This window comes from Zingiber officinale, chromosome 2A, assembly GCF_018446385.1.
Source record: "Zingiber officinale cultivar Zhangliang chromosome 2A, Zo_v1.1, whole genome shotgun sequence".
Taxonomy (NCBI): Eukaryota; Viridiplantae; Streptophyta; class Magnoliopsida; order Zingiberales; family Zingiberaceae; genus Zingiber; species Zingiber officinale.
The window spans coordinates 160190011-160207594 of record NC_055988.1 but is presented as its reverse complement, the minus strand read 5'-3'; positions in this window follow the sequence as shown (position 1 = coordinate 160207594).

The following is a 17584-nucleotide window of genomic DNA, read 5'->3' as shown; positions in this document are numbered from 1 at the left end:
TGAAAATTAAAATCGTAAAACCGTCCTCGGAAGTGACGTGGGACCGGCAGTCGGGATCCTCCTCCAAGCGTACTAGCATCGCTATCAGCTACCTGGTGAAATTACCAATGTGGGTGGTGAGTATAAAAACTCAGCGGGTAATAGAATAGACAGTGCATGAGTATCATAAAGAACAGGAATACAAAAGGATACAGTCTCGGAAAGATAAATAGCAGATACTACTGGGTAAACAAAGTACATATCCATACCTGAATCCATATCCTAGGCTAACAGTGTAAGGTCTGAGATAACATAAACTGCTACAGTACTGCTCATAACTACATGGTATCGTGTGAGGTATATACATGTCAACAATAAGTAAGTCAGTGTCTAAACACATATCACAGGTATAAATCTCAACCCATGTAAGCATAACAGCATAAATAAATGACAGCAGAATAATCTAGTAACAGCAGCATAGATAAGCAACAACAGCATAAATAAGCAACCAACAAATATAATAACAACAGCGTATGTACGGATGGTCACCCCGCCCACCCCTATGCACCACGACCCCTGTATGGTCGAGAGGCCGGATCGATGACAAACTGTACCACCCAAAGGCCGCCACTACTCTTGAGTGACCGGATGGACAGGTGCATAGTAGCTGAATAGCTACGTCTGCGACGGGGGTCCCTGCTGCCGCAACTCCAGCCGCCACTACCCATGAGTGACCGAGTGTGACACGACAGGACAAGCGGCACGCTCCAGCTACCACTGCCCATGAGTGGCCGAGCGTGCGGCCCAAGCCATTGACCCTCTCAACCACAATGGAGACATGGTCGCCGGCATGCATGCAATGACATGATGCGAATAATACAGCAGTCATCATATATATATAAACAGAAAACAGGTATGCTATAGGAAGCCAGCATGCTCAGTAAGGTGTGTAAATAAACAGAAATCAAAACATGTAGACATGGTATCAGGTGTCTATATATATATCCAATACCTAATATCTAATGTCTGGCATCTGGTATCGGGTATCTGATACCTAGTGATATAGTATCTGCTAAATATCATCGATAGCAACGAGAGACTGTATAGATACAGAAAAGAGTAGCTCAAAGATTGAGTGGAAGTATCAAACGCAGGAAAAATAAGAGTGGAGTCAAGATAGGTACAACAACTATCTGAACATAAACTCATGCACTAGGATCAAGATACTAAAGAGATAAAGCAAGAAATACCCGCCTCTAAGTGTAGGCTGAATCCAACGCCAATCTCGTCACGACGCTCGTCCTGATCAATATCCTGCATCAACGTATCGAACCATATACGTATAGAACCAAATAGTTAAGCCAATACTCAAAACAGGCATGCTAATCCGGGTTCCTTCATTATCTAAATACACCCTACACTGATCTACTCCACAACAATTCCCAACCGAACATGATCAACATAAGGAATTCTAAGCATGCATTGGTTCCATATACACTGGTACAGTACGGAATTATCTCATTCCTTAACAAAATCTACATCTACCAATTATCTAAGCAACAAACAACAAGCTTCCAATTCTAACAGAATTCCCATACCTCACCAGCACCTCCTACTGGTAACTTGCTATTGAAAGGTGAAATCGTCGACACTAGCACACCGATGCTGCCCAAATGCTGCTGATTAACAGATCCAAGTCCTCACAGAGCTATATGCATCACAAGCATCCCAAACATTACCTAATCAGTATCAAATTCCATCTAAAACCAACATTTAAGTCTGAAATCTAACATCTATAGTGATAGAAACCTTACCTACTAATCCCCGGATGAAGCACAGCAGTTGGGAATTGTGGCCGGACTCCTCATAATGAGCCACTGCCAAAATTCACGAACAGAGCTCCTACAGGGCTTTCAAACTATTGCAATCACACCATCAATGCACAATTCGGATGGAATACAATCTCAGATCCACAAACCTACAATCTTAATACTGTAAATACCTTACCCATGAGTCTCGGATGATGAACAGCTGCTGGAGGTTGTGATCGATCCCCTTCCCAACAAGCCACTGCCACCACAAAACCTCAATCCATACAATCCTCCCAACCTGGTATCAAATCACAGCTCTTCATCACTAAGGAAACCCTAATCTAAACCATCCATACCTCAATACCTTGCTGCCGAAGACCTCCACAATCGGCTGAGAGAAACTCGACCCGATCCACTCGGCTCCAGCCTCGGGAAGATGAGGAAACTGCCTGAGGTATACGTCCTCGTCCCTATCAAGCTCTGGAACAGGAGTTACCACCCTCGGAGTCACCGGAGCTCAGATTTGCTCCTCTCGACTGAAGATTCCCCGTGTGCCGCTGAAATCCGAGGAGAGGAAGAAGCTCTGGTGACGCTGTCGTCGAGGGTTAGAGGCCTAGGAGGTTTTGCCGACCGCCGGATTCATCGTCGCCGTGAGCTCGGGTGTGGAGGCGCCGTCGCTACGCTGGGTCGGTGGTTTCGGGAGAAGAAGACACGAAGAAAAGAGGTCAGGGTCGGTGCTTTTAGGGCTTCGGTAGGGGGTTACTGTAGCTTCTTATAAAGGTAGGGTTTAAGTTCTTCCCAACCCTTAATTAGCCCTCCTCTAAAGATGATTTCCAATACCATCTTAAGCTCAATAATTTATCCCCTTAAATACAGTCATACGTCCTCCAAATAAATCCAGAAAAATGTCCAAAAATTCCCTTAAATCATTATAGGTTATTTTATTTTGCCATATCTCACAGACATTGCAGTACACATATGGAGCATGGAGAGCTGTGATTTGATGAGGTCTAGTATGGATGATAACTTACCATGGCTAAGGCAACATGCCCAGTGACTTGAAGGTCCATTGGAGATCGAAGATGGTTGGATGAGACTACCAAGGGATTGCGCAATGAGAAGCACTAAAGTGGTGTTCGGATGACCCATGGAGTATGACTTAGCATAACCAAGTTGGCAAGTTAGTGGCTCAAGGTTTGCTAGAGATTGGAGAAGGTCTAAGACATCGAGAGACCATAGGACGAGGAGCATTGGGGCACAATGTTAGTGATAGACGGAAGAGTTGAACTACATAATTAAAGTATGAAAGATGACAAATGGAGAGGGCTTAGTCATTTGAGAGATGAGTAACTTGATAGGAGGATAGGAGATGGCCATAGTAGAGAAGTTAGACTACTAAAGGTAAGCTATGGTAATGAGCTGTTTGAGTTAAAAGACTTTTTATACTCTTGGAAGAAGGTAGTCTTCAATTTAGATAAGACTCAATCAATGATCTAGTGGAGTTCTAGTCGGCTCGAACTGAGTAGGTCTATTGTAGAGTTGAGTCACCTAGTGAGTCTAGGTAGTGTGCTAATGAATAAAATATTTTTGTAGTTGAGCCAATTGGACAATCAATTGATTTGTGGTTAGTCAACTGATGAAAATTTTCAATCAACTTATACTACAATATGAAAATCGAAAAAAAATTATTGATCTAACAAAGCTATGTTACAATAGCTGAATGACTTAAGGGCTACAGTGGAGCATTTAAAATGATGGTGGCATCCAATTAACTCAAGTAGTCATTGGCAAACTCTAGCCAAAGTGATTAGAGGAATCAATCAACTATTGGTGGATCCAATGGATTGATTGATGACATATCAGCTGCATAAGAAATAGAGTTTGAAAAGGAATGAAAACTACAAAAAGGGGAGAAAGGTGGATATTTGAAGGCTAGAAAAATAGTGATCGATTAGATCATATTGAGCCTTCCCTTGTACTCTTTAGACTTCCTCTTAATCTCTTGTAATAGTTCATGTTGTAAAGGGTTTATCCACCTTCGAGGGTTGTTTCCAAAGGAGAAAGATAGTGGGATTTTCAAGAATGACTCATCGACAAGTCATAGACTATGGTGTAGGAATAAATATATAAACCTCATGTATCCTTGTTAGTGATTATATGCTTCAAATTCATGTGTTCTCCTTTTGTTGCATAACTTACCTTGTGTTGCCTTATTAAAGCATTACCAAGAGTAAAAAGAATTCCATCCTACTATTGTTAGGATGTATACTAAAAGTCTAGCTTTTGGTATAAACATTTATCAAGAAATAAGAATCACATTGGTCAAATGTCTACATTTATGATAAATGTAGTTGTTCAATTAATTTATATTGTAGATAACATGGTGTGTGGTGTCACACACAGAGGATCATGTTATCAGTACTTTATAAATTATAAACAGTAGCTCACGACCAAGATGGAAAGGAACAAACCATTGGAATGTCGTAGTATAATTAGGTATTAGTTTATCTTAACTATATAATTACACTAGTACACTTAGAGTGTATTAAGTAGGACCATTAGAGGTCGTTTCTTTTATACTGACTTTATAAAGGAACAAAGACCTCAGTTATTATGGAAGTGTGTGCTCTTAATCCTAATATAATAATAAGCATATATATTTGATATTTATTTCTTTAATTTATCAATGGGTGAGATTTAGTTTGATAAATTAACAAGCCTGATAAGTTGGGAAATGATATCACTTATAGTGTGTGTTGTTGATTATAAAAGGAAGCTGTGTCCTAGAAATCTAGGTTGAGAATGCCCCAAGAGGAGCTCATAAGGATTGTCATGTTAAACCCTACATGTGGACATAGTCCGACATGATGATAAGGTTGAGTGGTACTACTCTTGGATTAAAATATTAATTAAATGAGTTGTCAGTAACTCATTTAATTAGTGGACATTCATTATCTTAAACACAGGGAGACTAATACACTCATAATAAGAAGGAGCCCAAAAATATAATTTGGGATTGGTGCGGTAGTTCAATAATAGTTCTCTAGTAGAATGAATTATTATTGATAAAATTAAGTTGTGTGTTCGGGGCGAACACGTGATGCATAATTTTATCGGGAGACCAAAACCAATTTCTCCTCTCGGTCCCTATCGTAGCTTCTTAATTATAGAGTGCTATACCCACCTATACCCACCTTCACACCCATCTAAAGGGGGCCGGCCAAGCCTTGCTTGGAGCCCAAGCAAGGGGCCGGCCAAGCCTTGCTTGGAGCCCAAGCAAGGGGCCGGCCAAACCATGTTTAGATAGGATTAATTGTGGCCGGCCCAAGTATGGGTTCAACCTATGTGTGGCCGGCCATTAAAAATAGAAAAGGAATTTTAATTTTAAATTTTTTCTTATGTAGAATACATGATTTAAAAGAGAGTTTAAAAATTAAAATATTTCCTTTTATAAGATTCTATAAAAGATTAAGAGAAGAGTTAAATCTCTTTCCTTATTTGTAGATTAAAAGGTTGATTTTAATTTTGGTAAAAACTTTCATTATTTATAAATCATCCACATGTTGAAAAGATAAATTTTAAAATTATAGAAATTTCTTTTTATAACATCAACCATGAAGGGATTATTAAAGAGAAATTTTATTTTAAAATTTTTCCGGAAGCAAATTAGGAAGCTTTAATTTTTCTAGCGAAAATTTCCTTGTTTGCTTGTTTTGATGTGGCCGGCCATATACATTAAGAAAAGGATTTTAATTTTAATTAATTAAAATTTTCCTTTTCAATGGCAAAAGAATTAAGGAAGGTTTTATTAAATTTTCCTTATTTGCCAAGGCTAAGGAATATAAAAGAGGGGGTTTGGGTGCCTTCAAGAGACATAACCTCTATTCTATTTCTCCCTCTTTTCTTCCTTGGTGTGGCGGGCCCCTTCAAGTTCTCTCCTCTCCTTGGTGTGGTCGAACCTCTCTTCTTTCTTGGAGATCAAGTGGTGGCCGGATCCTAGCTTGGAGAAGAAGGAGAGAAAGCTTGCATCCCTTGGAGCTTGGTTGGTGGAAAAAGTTCTTCTTCCTTAAGAGTTTTGTGCTTGGCCGAAACTTGAAGGAAGAAGAAGAAGGTGCTAGGTTGTTCTCGTCTTGGAAGATCGTTGCTCACACAACGTCCGAGATTAGAAGAGGAATACGGTAGAAGATCAAGAGGTCATTATCCACAAAGAAAGGTATAACTAATAATTGTTTTCCGCATCATGTTTGTTTTGTTTCTTTGTAAAAATACCAAATACAAGAGGCATGCGATTCTAGTATTTCGAATTAGTTTTCGAAGTTGTGTTCTTTTGTTTTTTCTTTTCCTTGTGATTTGATTGTTCTTAGCGGTTAACCTAGGGTTACTATGGGAAGGTTAAATATTTAATTTCCTTAAAAGGCTTTGTCTAGTCGGTGGTGGTTGCTCCCATATCCAAGAAGGCCAAGTGCCTCGCCATGCAGTACTGGAAGCCGATTTTGGAAATAGATATTTAATTGTCTTCGTGACCTAGGTGATTTGGATCGAACGTGTTAAGTTCTGCAGGAGATCCAAGTCTAAACCTAAAAGAACAAATAAATTAAACTTAGGATCAAACGTGTTAAGTTCCGCAGGCGATCCAAGTTTAATTTAAAAGAACACATGGTAGCTAGGAAAAGGTTCAGACCTTTGTACAAAATTTTTGTACAGTAAAACCGTTAGGTTTTCCGAGTAGCAACCAACAACTATCCATCATGTTGGTCCCAACAAATAGTTGTCAATTGGCTTACATGATCAAACAACTTAGTTGGATGAAATTATGTTGAATAAACTAAAGTATCCATTATGAAGAAAAAACTTATGCAATCACAAAATTAGTCGATTGGAAAAATGTTGAGTCAACTAGAATCGTGCAGAATAAAAATTGAAGCTTGTTTAAGGCAATTTGAAGGAAGGCTACAAATAAAAGGGAAAGGGGAGCTCTTCAAGAAGGGTAGAAGGCTTATAAAAAATCAAGAGAAAATGCTCAGTACTCTTAGTGTTTGAATTTTAGTCTTATTATTCTCTTGATTTATTTGGCTCTTATTGCAAGAAATGTTTTGTAGGAGGTTTCTCCACATTTAGGAAGGTGAAAAGATAGTGGAATTCAAGATGTGACTCACCTTACTGGTCTATAAGCTATGGAGTAGGAATATGGGTCTCCAAACCATGTAAATTCTATTACATTAGTGCTTGCTTTTCTCATTTCATATTTTCTATTGTACTTAACTTGTTTGTATGAACTTGCACAGAGAGAAAATGCTTTCATTTTTCAAGTAAAAGGCCCCTTCCCCTCTAGTTCTCTACTTCATTTATGATTAATCCTAACAAGAGGTTTACTCCATCATCTCTTGTTAAGGGATTGGTTTTATAGTGAAACATTTTTGGGGATGATTTATTAAATGAGTCAGAGGTTATGAATTAGAATTGGCATCTTTGAACCACATTAAATAACTTTGTTATTAATGTTTTTCTTGCATACTCTTGACACGAATAACACTCGAGCGCACACGCCATTTCATTGTTTGTGTTTGTTAGTTAAGCCCGTATCATCAACTATCCTACATATGGTATCGGTATAAGCCTTAGGTTCATTTTATTAGAATTCAATGAAGATGGATATGTAAGAAGGTTAATGCATGATATGACCATCATTCTTTGATGGAGTAAATCTTAGATAATGAAAATCAAACATGGACTAGTATTTAATGGTTTACTTCAAAATTTGGATGACCATTACAAAAGGCTTTGAGGTTTCACTTAATAAGAATGATGAAGAAACCATCGTAGACATATGGAGTGGAAAGGTGAGGGGGAAATTCTAAGCATATATGAAGGCAATCATTACATGCTAATGTGATATATCAATGGAGAAACTAAACAAAGTAGGAAGATTCTACAATGTCAAGTGTTGGTATGATCATGTCGCAAAGTGGTTGAATCTAACCAGATTATTTTGATGTGGTTAACGAAGAGTTTAAATTAGGATCATCTTTAATTTTATGCTAATGTGTTTGTGAAGTGTGCAGGTTCATAAATTTGATATGAAACTATAGATGCAGTGATGTGATGACTTGACATGTGTTGAGGTTGGAAAAGTCAAAGTAGATTAAGTTTTTCTAAGTACTTAGCTAACAAAAACTCAGTAGGTGTTGGTAGATGGTGTAGGATCGATAGACCGGTTAGAGAGAGATAAATAACCTATAAATAAAATTAGCTTCTCTTACTTTTAAATTAGTAAGGATACATATATTAATTAAGAAAAATAAAGAACATACAAAGTAAAAGAAACTCAGAAGATTTATTTAGTTTGTAACTTAAGAAGTTATTAATCCAAGGTAAAATGAAGCGTATTAATAAACTCCTTCGACAATGTCAGAGGAGGAGAAGCCCACCCCCCTACTCGAATTAAAAGCACAAACACTTAAAATAAAATTACAAAGTTTGGAAATTAAGAACAGAGTAATATTTTTAAACCTAGAGAATCATAGGCCTATTTATAGTCATTGCCCTTGAAATGATCGTTTGTTGACATGGCGCCTTCCAGATACCTAGAAATTGTTGGGAGATTGTTGGTGCAATCGTCCTTGGGTTAAGGTTGACCAGTTTGATTAAGCTCAAGTGGATTTGAGTTTGAGTTTCGATATTTGGACAATATGTGAGAAGATGTCAAGTAGGTCAAGGTTGACCGGATACTTGCCAATGTATGAAAAAGAAGTCAAGTAGGTTATGAAGAACTAGATACTTGACTTGCAAAGTCCTAACTCGAGGGTTTGGCAAGAGAAAAGTCCTAACTGCGGTTAGGTAAATGAAAGTCCAAGTGGATCAAGGAGGACCACACGTTGGTAAGGTTAAAGTCCTAACTTGAGGTTAGACAAAAAAAAAGTCCAAGTGGGTCAAGGAGTACTGCACGCTAAAAAAGAAAAATCTTAACTGTGGATAGGCAGAGAAAAGTCTAACTGGGTCAAGGAGGACCGCACATTGGCAAGGTAAAGTCCTAACTGAGGTTAGACAAGAGAAAAATCTAAGTGGATCAAAGAGGACCGCACTTGATGATCGGAAGTCTAACGGAAAGTTGGCACGAGATGAAAAGTCCAAGTGGGTCAAAGGTTGACCGGACACTTGGTGAAGAAGTTCCAACAATCACGGTTGACCGAAGGTTGGGCAAGGGAACCATAGACTTCGATTAAACAAGTTAGAGTTGGACAATTTATTGGGCCAAAGCTAATCAATCAAGTGATCGATTGGGAGCTTTTCTTTGTGAAATAGAAAGGATTTGGATCGATTGGGTAATCAATCAAGGCTAAACTCAATCGATTAGGTAATCAATTAGGAGAAGAAGTTCATGACAAATAGTGGATTTCTAAATTGATTAGGTGATCGATTGAAGCCTTGTAATCAATTGGGAGAAGTTCACAATGAACAATGGGTTTATGAATTGATCAAGTGATTGATTAAAGTCTCGTAATCGATTGGGTAATCTATGAGGAGAAGTAAAAAAGAGTCGTTACGAGATTTGGATAGCTAGATTTGCTCAGATATGATGTGGCAATCGATTGGGGATAAGGCCAATCGATTGGAAGTCCTAATCCATGTGGTTCGTGAAGGATTAAAATCGAACCTCTTCCTCTCCGCTCTTCATCGCCAGTTCTTGAAGCTTCTTGGAGACAAGTGTTACTGCACTTTTCAAGTATCAAGCGACAATCCACAGTAATAAGAGATTAAGAGCAAAGGTCATTTATTGTCATAGTTATTTCTTTGTTCTTGTTGCATTTCTTGTTATATTTCTAGTATTTACTTGTGTATTTGCTTGTCGAGGGCTCTCCACCTCCTAGAAGGAGGTTTTCATAATGTAATGTGAGTGAGGAGAGTGGACCCTTGGATTAGTCATCTCAAGGAGGTGGATATCAAATAAAATCAAGAGTGTTAGTATTACTTCAAATTTTCGCTGCAACAAATCAACTCAACAAAGCGATTGGAGCTAATCACTCCCCCTTTAGCTCCCAAAGTGTCCTAACACAAATAATACGATCGATTGGACTTAGTTAATATCGATCCATTTGACAATGGCTTGCTCAATGACTCTAGGCATCCTGGGTGACTAAATTTTGCTAACGTGGACATCGTCTCAACAACAACTCCTGGTGATGTTGCCACCCAATCCATGCTCTTGGAATGGATCCAAGCGTTTGGAGTCCTGGTGCCTGGAATCGTTCCAGGCACCTGGAATGGTTAACCTGTAAGTACTCTGGATAGTTTTGATGTGGTCAACCAAGTTCAGTTAGGTCCTGTTGTGTTTAATATTTGTGTCTAAGTGTGTAGAAGCTTAGGAACAAAGAAGTCGAGCGGAAGACACAACTAGCGAGAAGGATGGCACGGGAAAGGAGCCAATGAGCTCGGTGCATCCGAGGGGTGAGGTACTGCGGAAGAGTACATCGGTGGACAAGAAGGACGTGCATGACGTTTGAGGGACGAGAAACTAAGGAGGAAGCCTGCTCGAGGAGAAGGTCGGAAAATGGATTCGAGTGAGCCCTATTCTGGATGGCTGAAATCACCCAAGCGAGCTAAGCAGCAGAAGAGAAGTTTGGATCTCGGTAACAGCTATTGAAGGCACCCTCACACCTTTTGGGAGGAAGGTGCCTTCAACCCTTGAAGGTGCCTTCGAGCCTCCATGGAAGGCACCTTCAATCCCTTGAAGGCGCCTTCAAATAGTGACCGTTACGAATATAAACTTTATCTTCGCATGGATAGGATTTGCAACGCTGGAGGCGCCTTCCACCCTATTAAAGGTGTGTTCCAGCCTCGGATAAATTTTTTTAGAGGTTATAAAAAGACCTCTGGACCTTAAAAAAATACAGCTGAACTATAAGTTTTGTATTCACTTGCTAGTCATTTTGTGAGCTGTAAACGTCTATAAGAGGCTACTCTGCCTTCAACAAAGGAGTTTTTCTAGTGGAGCTTTCTTCGATGCCTTGGATTAATAACTACCTAGGTAGTAACCAAATAAATAGATCATCCTCTTACTTTTTGTTCAATTTTATTATTCTGTTTAGTATACTTGTGCTACTAACTAAAGTTGAAAGAACGAGAAAGGTTCGCTTTATTGTTAACAGGCAATTCACCCCTCTCTAACCGGCCCAACCTGGTTCAACAAGTGGTATCAGAGCCAGAATATCTTAGAAGGACTAACCGCCCACTGAAGCATCGAGACAATGCCCGGACCGAGCATTTACCCGCAGAAGTTTGAGGGAGAATTCACGTTATGGAGGAAACGCATGGAGGTATTTTTTAAAACTAATTTTGAAATTCTTTTGATAATTAAATATGATTTTGTAGCTCTCAAAGACCCACAAGAAAATGAAAAGGAAGAATACCAATGGACCAAGAAGGAGCAAGCAAACTTTGTAGCAAACAGACGAGCCGAGTTCCACCTACTCATCGTACTTCTACCCCAGGAAGTAAATTTGATTGGAGATTATGAATCAACAAAGGAACTTGGAAAAAAAATTCCTGGAGCTTCACAAAAGAACTTCCAAAGCAAAGCTTGTGAAACGGGACCTGCTCCGAAACCAACTATCGAACCTTCAGATGGAAGAAAGAGAAACAGTTGCATATCTGCACTTGAGGATCAAAGAACTCATTGTTAGGACCAAAAGTAGCTAGAGGGGGGGGGGGGTGAATAGCTCTTCGCGTGCTCGTTGCTCGGCGTTGCTTGTTTCTTCAAAGATACGCAGCGGAAAATATAGAAACAAATACAACAACGCTAACACGGTTGGTTTACTTGGTATCCACCTCACAAGAGGTGACTAGTCCAAGGATCCACACCACGCACGCACCCTCCACTATGAAAACACTCCTTTTCGGTAACTACCGAGGGCGGAGAAGCCCTACAAGACTCTCAGTACAAGAAGAAAGGAAAGGGAAACAAAATACAAGCTTACAAGCTTACAATGAGTACAAAACCCTAACCCTAGCTTCTCTTCTTGCCTTTGATCCGCCTCTTGACTTGGAAAGCTTCCAAGATCCTTCAAGAACCGGCGATCTGATCTTGGAGGAGCTGCCGAGAGGTCTGGAGTGAATCGGTGAAGTTCTTTCGAGAGACGCACGCCAACGGCATACGACGCAACGGTCGGATCCCGATCGATTTGAATGTTCCCAATCGATCGGGAGGCTTTGGATCGATCCACGGATCGATCCGAGCGCCTGAATTCTAAGCGCTGGATCGATCCGAGGATCGATCCAGGCGCTTATGCGACTGCCTCCCAATCGATCCAGCGATCGATTGGGACCTCTGATCGATCCACGGATCGATCCGGTGCTTCGATTGGGACGTCCGGATCGATCCACCGATCGATCAGAGCTCGGATCGATCCACGGATCGATCCGACTTGGTTTTTGTCCAAACCAAGTCCCAAATATCCCAAACCAACATCCGGTCAACCTTGACCTGTTGGAAGGTCATGCCTAGCATCTAGTCACTCCCTTGACCTGCTAAGACTCCCTTACCAAGTGTCCGGTCAATCCCTTTGACCCACTTGGACTTTTCTCTGTGCCAAGTATCCGGTCAATCCCTTTGACCTACTTGGACTTTTCTTTCATGCCAAGTATCCAGTCAATCCTTTGACCTACTTGGACTTCCCACCAGGACTTTCATCCTGGCTTCACTCACCAGGATTTTCACCTGGCTTCACTCACCAGGATTTCCATCTGCCTAGCTTCACTCACTAGGACTTTCACCTGGCTTCACTCACTAGGACTTTCACCTGGCTTCACTCACCAGGATTTCCATCTGCCTAGCTTCACTCACTAGGACTTTCACCTGGCTTCACTCACTAGGACTTTCACCTGGCTTCACTCACCAGGATTTCCATCTGCCTAGCTTCACTCACTAGGACTTTCACCTGCCTAGCTTCACTCACTAGGACTTCCTTCTGCCTGGCTTCACTCCCAGGACTTTTCTTCTGCCTGGCTTCACTCACCAGGACTTTCATTTTGCCTAACATCCCAGTTAGGACTTACCAGTCAAGTATCCAGTCAACCTTGACCTACTTGACTCTTCTTCAATCAATATCTTATTGTCAAACATCTAAACTCAAACCAAGACTCAGCTTGGTTACCCAGGTCAACCTTGACCTGAGGGATATTGCACCAACAATCTCCCCCTTTTTGATGTTTGACAATACCACAATAACACTTACAATCCCATATGTAAGTTAGGCTAATCCCATAGCCTCCTTCTTCATGCCACTAGGTAATGAAAGCATAAATTAAGCTCTTCATTCTCCCCCTAAGAGGGCAAACTCCCTCTAGGTAATGAAAGCCTAACTTACTCTCTTTCATGAGTCCTTTCATTCTCCCCCTATGACCTTCCCATAGGTAATGAATGACTAAGCTTAACCATACATTCTCCCCCTATTGGCACACATCAACCCATCGTTGGACACACATCAACCTATGCTCCAATTCTGGACTCTCCCCCTGAAGAGTTGCTCATCGTTGTTCACAACATCACTCGTTGTGATCAACACGATAATGAAGGTCTCATACCCTTCATTTATCCTTAACTTCTCCCTCAATGTAGACAACTACCCAACCTTGAGCATTATCTACTACTTGAGTGTCCACTTGAAATAATGAGGATATCCACTCCCCATTTCTCCCCATTTCAAGTTTTAAATTCTCAACCTTGAGCAAATTTACAACAGAAGGTTAACCACCTTCCAAGGTTCATGCAAAATAATTTTCATGTCTTTAAAGAGTCACTCCCCCTAAAGACATGGTGGTAACTTCTGTCATTGCACCAACAATGACTTGGAATCCCTAAAACATTAGGAAACCCAAATTTGGAAGTTTTGAGGTTCAAATATTCAAAATTTGAAACAACCTCAACCTAAACTTCTACTTAGTCTTCGTTAACCAATCCATCCTTGTTTTCAACATGAAAACACCCTTTGTATGTATACAAATGTATTTAAGGGGTTTGGAATGGTTACCTAGACTCAAAGAGGTTCAAAGATGCTGAAATCGGGCCTTCCCAGCCAAAATCAGCAACTTGGATCGATTGGAGTTGGGTTCCAATCGATTGAACCTTTCTGAATCGATCCACGGATCGATTCAGACTCCCTGGATCGATCGGCTGATCGATCCAGCGAGCTTCTGCTCACGGAATTGCCGTTTGAATCGATCCATGGATCGATTCATGGAACTCAATCGATCCATGGATCGATCAGACTCGATAGTTGCTGAAATTCCATTTCAGTCAACTTCGAAACCCTAGAAAATTCTACAAAAATCCAAAAATTATGAAATTTCGTGTAGACATTATTTAGGGCATACTTAATCATGGAAAAATAGTTTTCTATGAAAATACATCATATTTTCAAAGATTGACACAAACTTGAAAACTTGCAAAAACTTTAGTGTTTTTCTTCAAGTTTGTGTCTAACTATTCAATGGTGATTACTATCAAAAGATAGCCTTCACCAAGGTTTTCCAAAACATTTTAAAAACATTTTCAAAACCAATATCCCATCATGTTCCTTGGGCATAATGCATATGACTTGTACATTAGCTTTCTCAATGATGGGAAAACACATAACTATGTGTTTTGATGAATTTAAAACTCAAAGGAATGCACTAAATCAACATCTTGAGCTTTGTTCATCATCCTAACATCTCACTTGTATATAATATGCACTAAAACACATACAAGTCACCTTAGAGGTCTTTGTGAGATGTAGATTTTGGTTTTGCCCTAATCTAGGGATCATGCATATTTATCTAGGCATTTTGAGAGGTAGACATCCACAAAGGATGTTACTTGTTGATTTACTTGTTAAACAAATGTCACTTGTTTATTCCACTTGTTGTAAACAAATGCCACTTGTTTAACTAATGTCATATGTCCTTAATTTTTAAGGAAATAAACATAATGCATGATAATGTTATGGCATACATCAAAATAAAATAGCTTTCAAAAGAAAGATTTCTATAACTACATGATGTATGTATGGCATGACATGGTATTTTTGTATTTTTCATGATGAGTCATGAATGCAAAATACAAATAAGATAAAATATGATGTCATGGCATATTATGAGCAAACAATCATGGCAAGATTTAGCATAAATAAAATATACCTAGATTAACTATCTAAGTATCCTTAAAGTCTTAGCTAAACTTACACCTTAAACCTAGATTGCCCTAAAGTGCTTCAAGAAAATGCCAAAGCCTAAGTTTGCATTTCTTATTCCCTTGATTAAATGTATGCCAATTGAAAATAAACATGTCCTCAAATGTTGGCATATTCCATTTTTCCTCAGGAGTAGCACTTTTAAATTTAAGGCCAGGATTGCCTTAAATTGCCTAAGAACATACCAAAATCCCAACTTGGTAGTTCTTGTGTTTTCTCAAATTTGTGCCACTTTAAAATAAAATCAATACTTCTCCAATTTGGCACATCTTACTCTTTCAAGGAGTAAATAATAATTCCATTTCATTTTCAAAGGTTAACAAAAACCTTGAAAATGCTCCTTGAGTGTCAATTTCCTCAAAGTTGGGTTAACTACCCTTCTAATCGGAGTTGACACTCTCTAACCCATCTATGGGGTAGAGAAGATGCTCCTAGGAACCCAACACCTATTGGTGCTCCTTGGATGCTCTAGGTACTCACTAGGGATAACTTCCCTAGATACCTTCCTAGTGACCTTGTTGGGCTTCTTAGAAGCCTTGGTCACATTTTCTAGGTCAACTCTAGGGATAACCTCCCTTGTGACCTTGTTTGTGACTTTCTTAGACTTCTTAGAAGTCTTAGTCACATTTATTGCAAAAATACTCTTAGGGATGACTTCCCTAGTATTCTTGGCTTGACCACTAGACCTAGGGTTTGTTCCATAACTATATGGAACTCTATGGTAAGAGGGCACATCCTTCTTAGCCTTTGGTTTGTATCCCAAACCTCTATGGCCATTAGATGACCTTTGTGCTCCTAGACCTAGGTTATGCTCATTTTGCCCTAATAGGATATTTTCCATCCTTTTTAGGGTCTTTTCAATTTTATCAAGTCTTGACCTCAAGACTTGATTTTCCATCACTAAGTCCTTAGTTTTTGGTTTTCCATTAAGTTCATGAGCATTTTTGTTTCTAGGCTTGTATCTTACATCCTTAGAGTTATCGCCTAGGTTTTTACCTACATTCCTAGCCTTAGGTGTAGTAGTTTTGGCATGTAGGGCCACATGCTTTTGCTTAAAGCCCTTATGCTTCCTATTCTTATGGTAAATCGCATTAAAATGATAAAAATTAGAACTATCATGCTTTTTACCATAATGTAAAGGAGTAGGCTCAATAAATGTTACCTTCTTCTTTACCTTGGAGGCTCCCCCTTGACTAATGCCTCCTTGAGCCTTGACCATCTTCTTCCCCTTGAGGCATTGACTCCGGTAATGCCCCTTTTGATTGCAAGAGAAGCATATGATATGCTCCTTGCTCTTCTTTGTCCCGGGGGTGGTCTCCTTGGGCTTCTCCTTGCCCTTTTGTGCCACTTGGCCCTTCTTCTTGGCCAATTTGGGACACTTGCTCTTATAGTGCCCATGTTCCCTACACTCAAAACATATTATATGATTTTTATTATTAATTGAAATATTTATACCTTTGCTTGCAGGGGTGGCATCTTTTTCTTTGGATCCGGAGGTAGAAGCTTCCTCTTGATCGGACCTTGATTCTCCTCCATTTGATTTTTCTTGACTTGTGGAGGTAGAAGCTTCTTCTTGCTCCGGTGTCACCAAGGATTGCTCCCCCTTAATCCTAGAGGTGGAGGCTTCATCATCTTGAATGTGAAACAAGGAGTATACTCCCTCCTTGTTCCCTTCGGTGCATTCCCTTGAGGATGAAGCTTCTTGGATTTCCTCTTCTTCGGAGGTTGAGTATCTCTCAACCTCGGAGTCCTCCTCTTGGTCTTGCTCCAAAGAGTCACCCTCTCTGGATTCTTCATTATCTTGTACAGTGGAGGGGATCTCTTCATGAAGCTTAGCCAATTTGCTCCAAAGTTCCTTTGCATCTTCAAATTCTCCAATTTTGCAAAGAATGGTGCTTGGCAATAAATTGACCAAAAGCTTGGTCACATTGTCATTTGCCTCGCACCTTTGGACTTGCTCCGGGCTCCATTTGCTTTTCTTTAGAACTTTGCCCTTTGAATTTCTTGGAGCCTTGAAGCCTTCCATTAGAGCAAACCATTGCTCTATCTCCATCATAAGAAAATTTTCGATTCTTGATTTCCAAGAATCGAAACTCGTAGAAGTGTATGGTGGAGCCACCCTTGTGTCAAATCCAAGCCCATCTTGGAATTGCATCTTGAAGTTGAGCTTGATAAAGTCTTGAACTTGAAGAATTTGCTCCAACTTCTTCACCCTCTAGCTTTTCTTGATATGCTTGACCCTTCCGGCGATGATTCCGGTGAAGAGCGGCCTCGCTCTGATACCACTTGTTAGGACCAAAAGTAGCTAGAGGGGGGGTGAATAGCTCTTCGCGTGCTCGTTGCTCGGCGTTGCTTGTTTCTTCAAAGATACGCAGCGGAAAATACAGAAACAAATACAACAACGCTAACACGGTTGGTTTACTTGGTATCCACCTCACAAGAGGTGACTAGTCCAAGGATCCACACCACGCACGCACCCTCCACTATGAAAACACTCCTTTTCGGTAACTACCGAGGGCGGAGAAGCCCTACAAGACTCTCAGTACAAGAAGAAAGGAAAGGGAAACA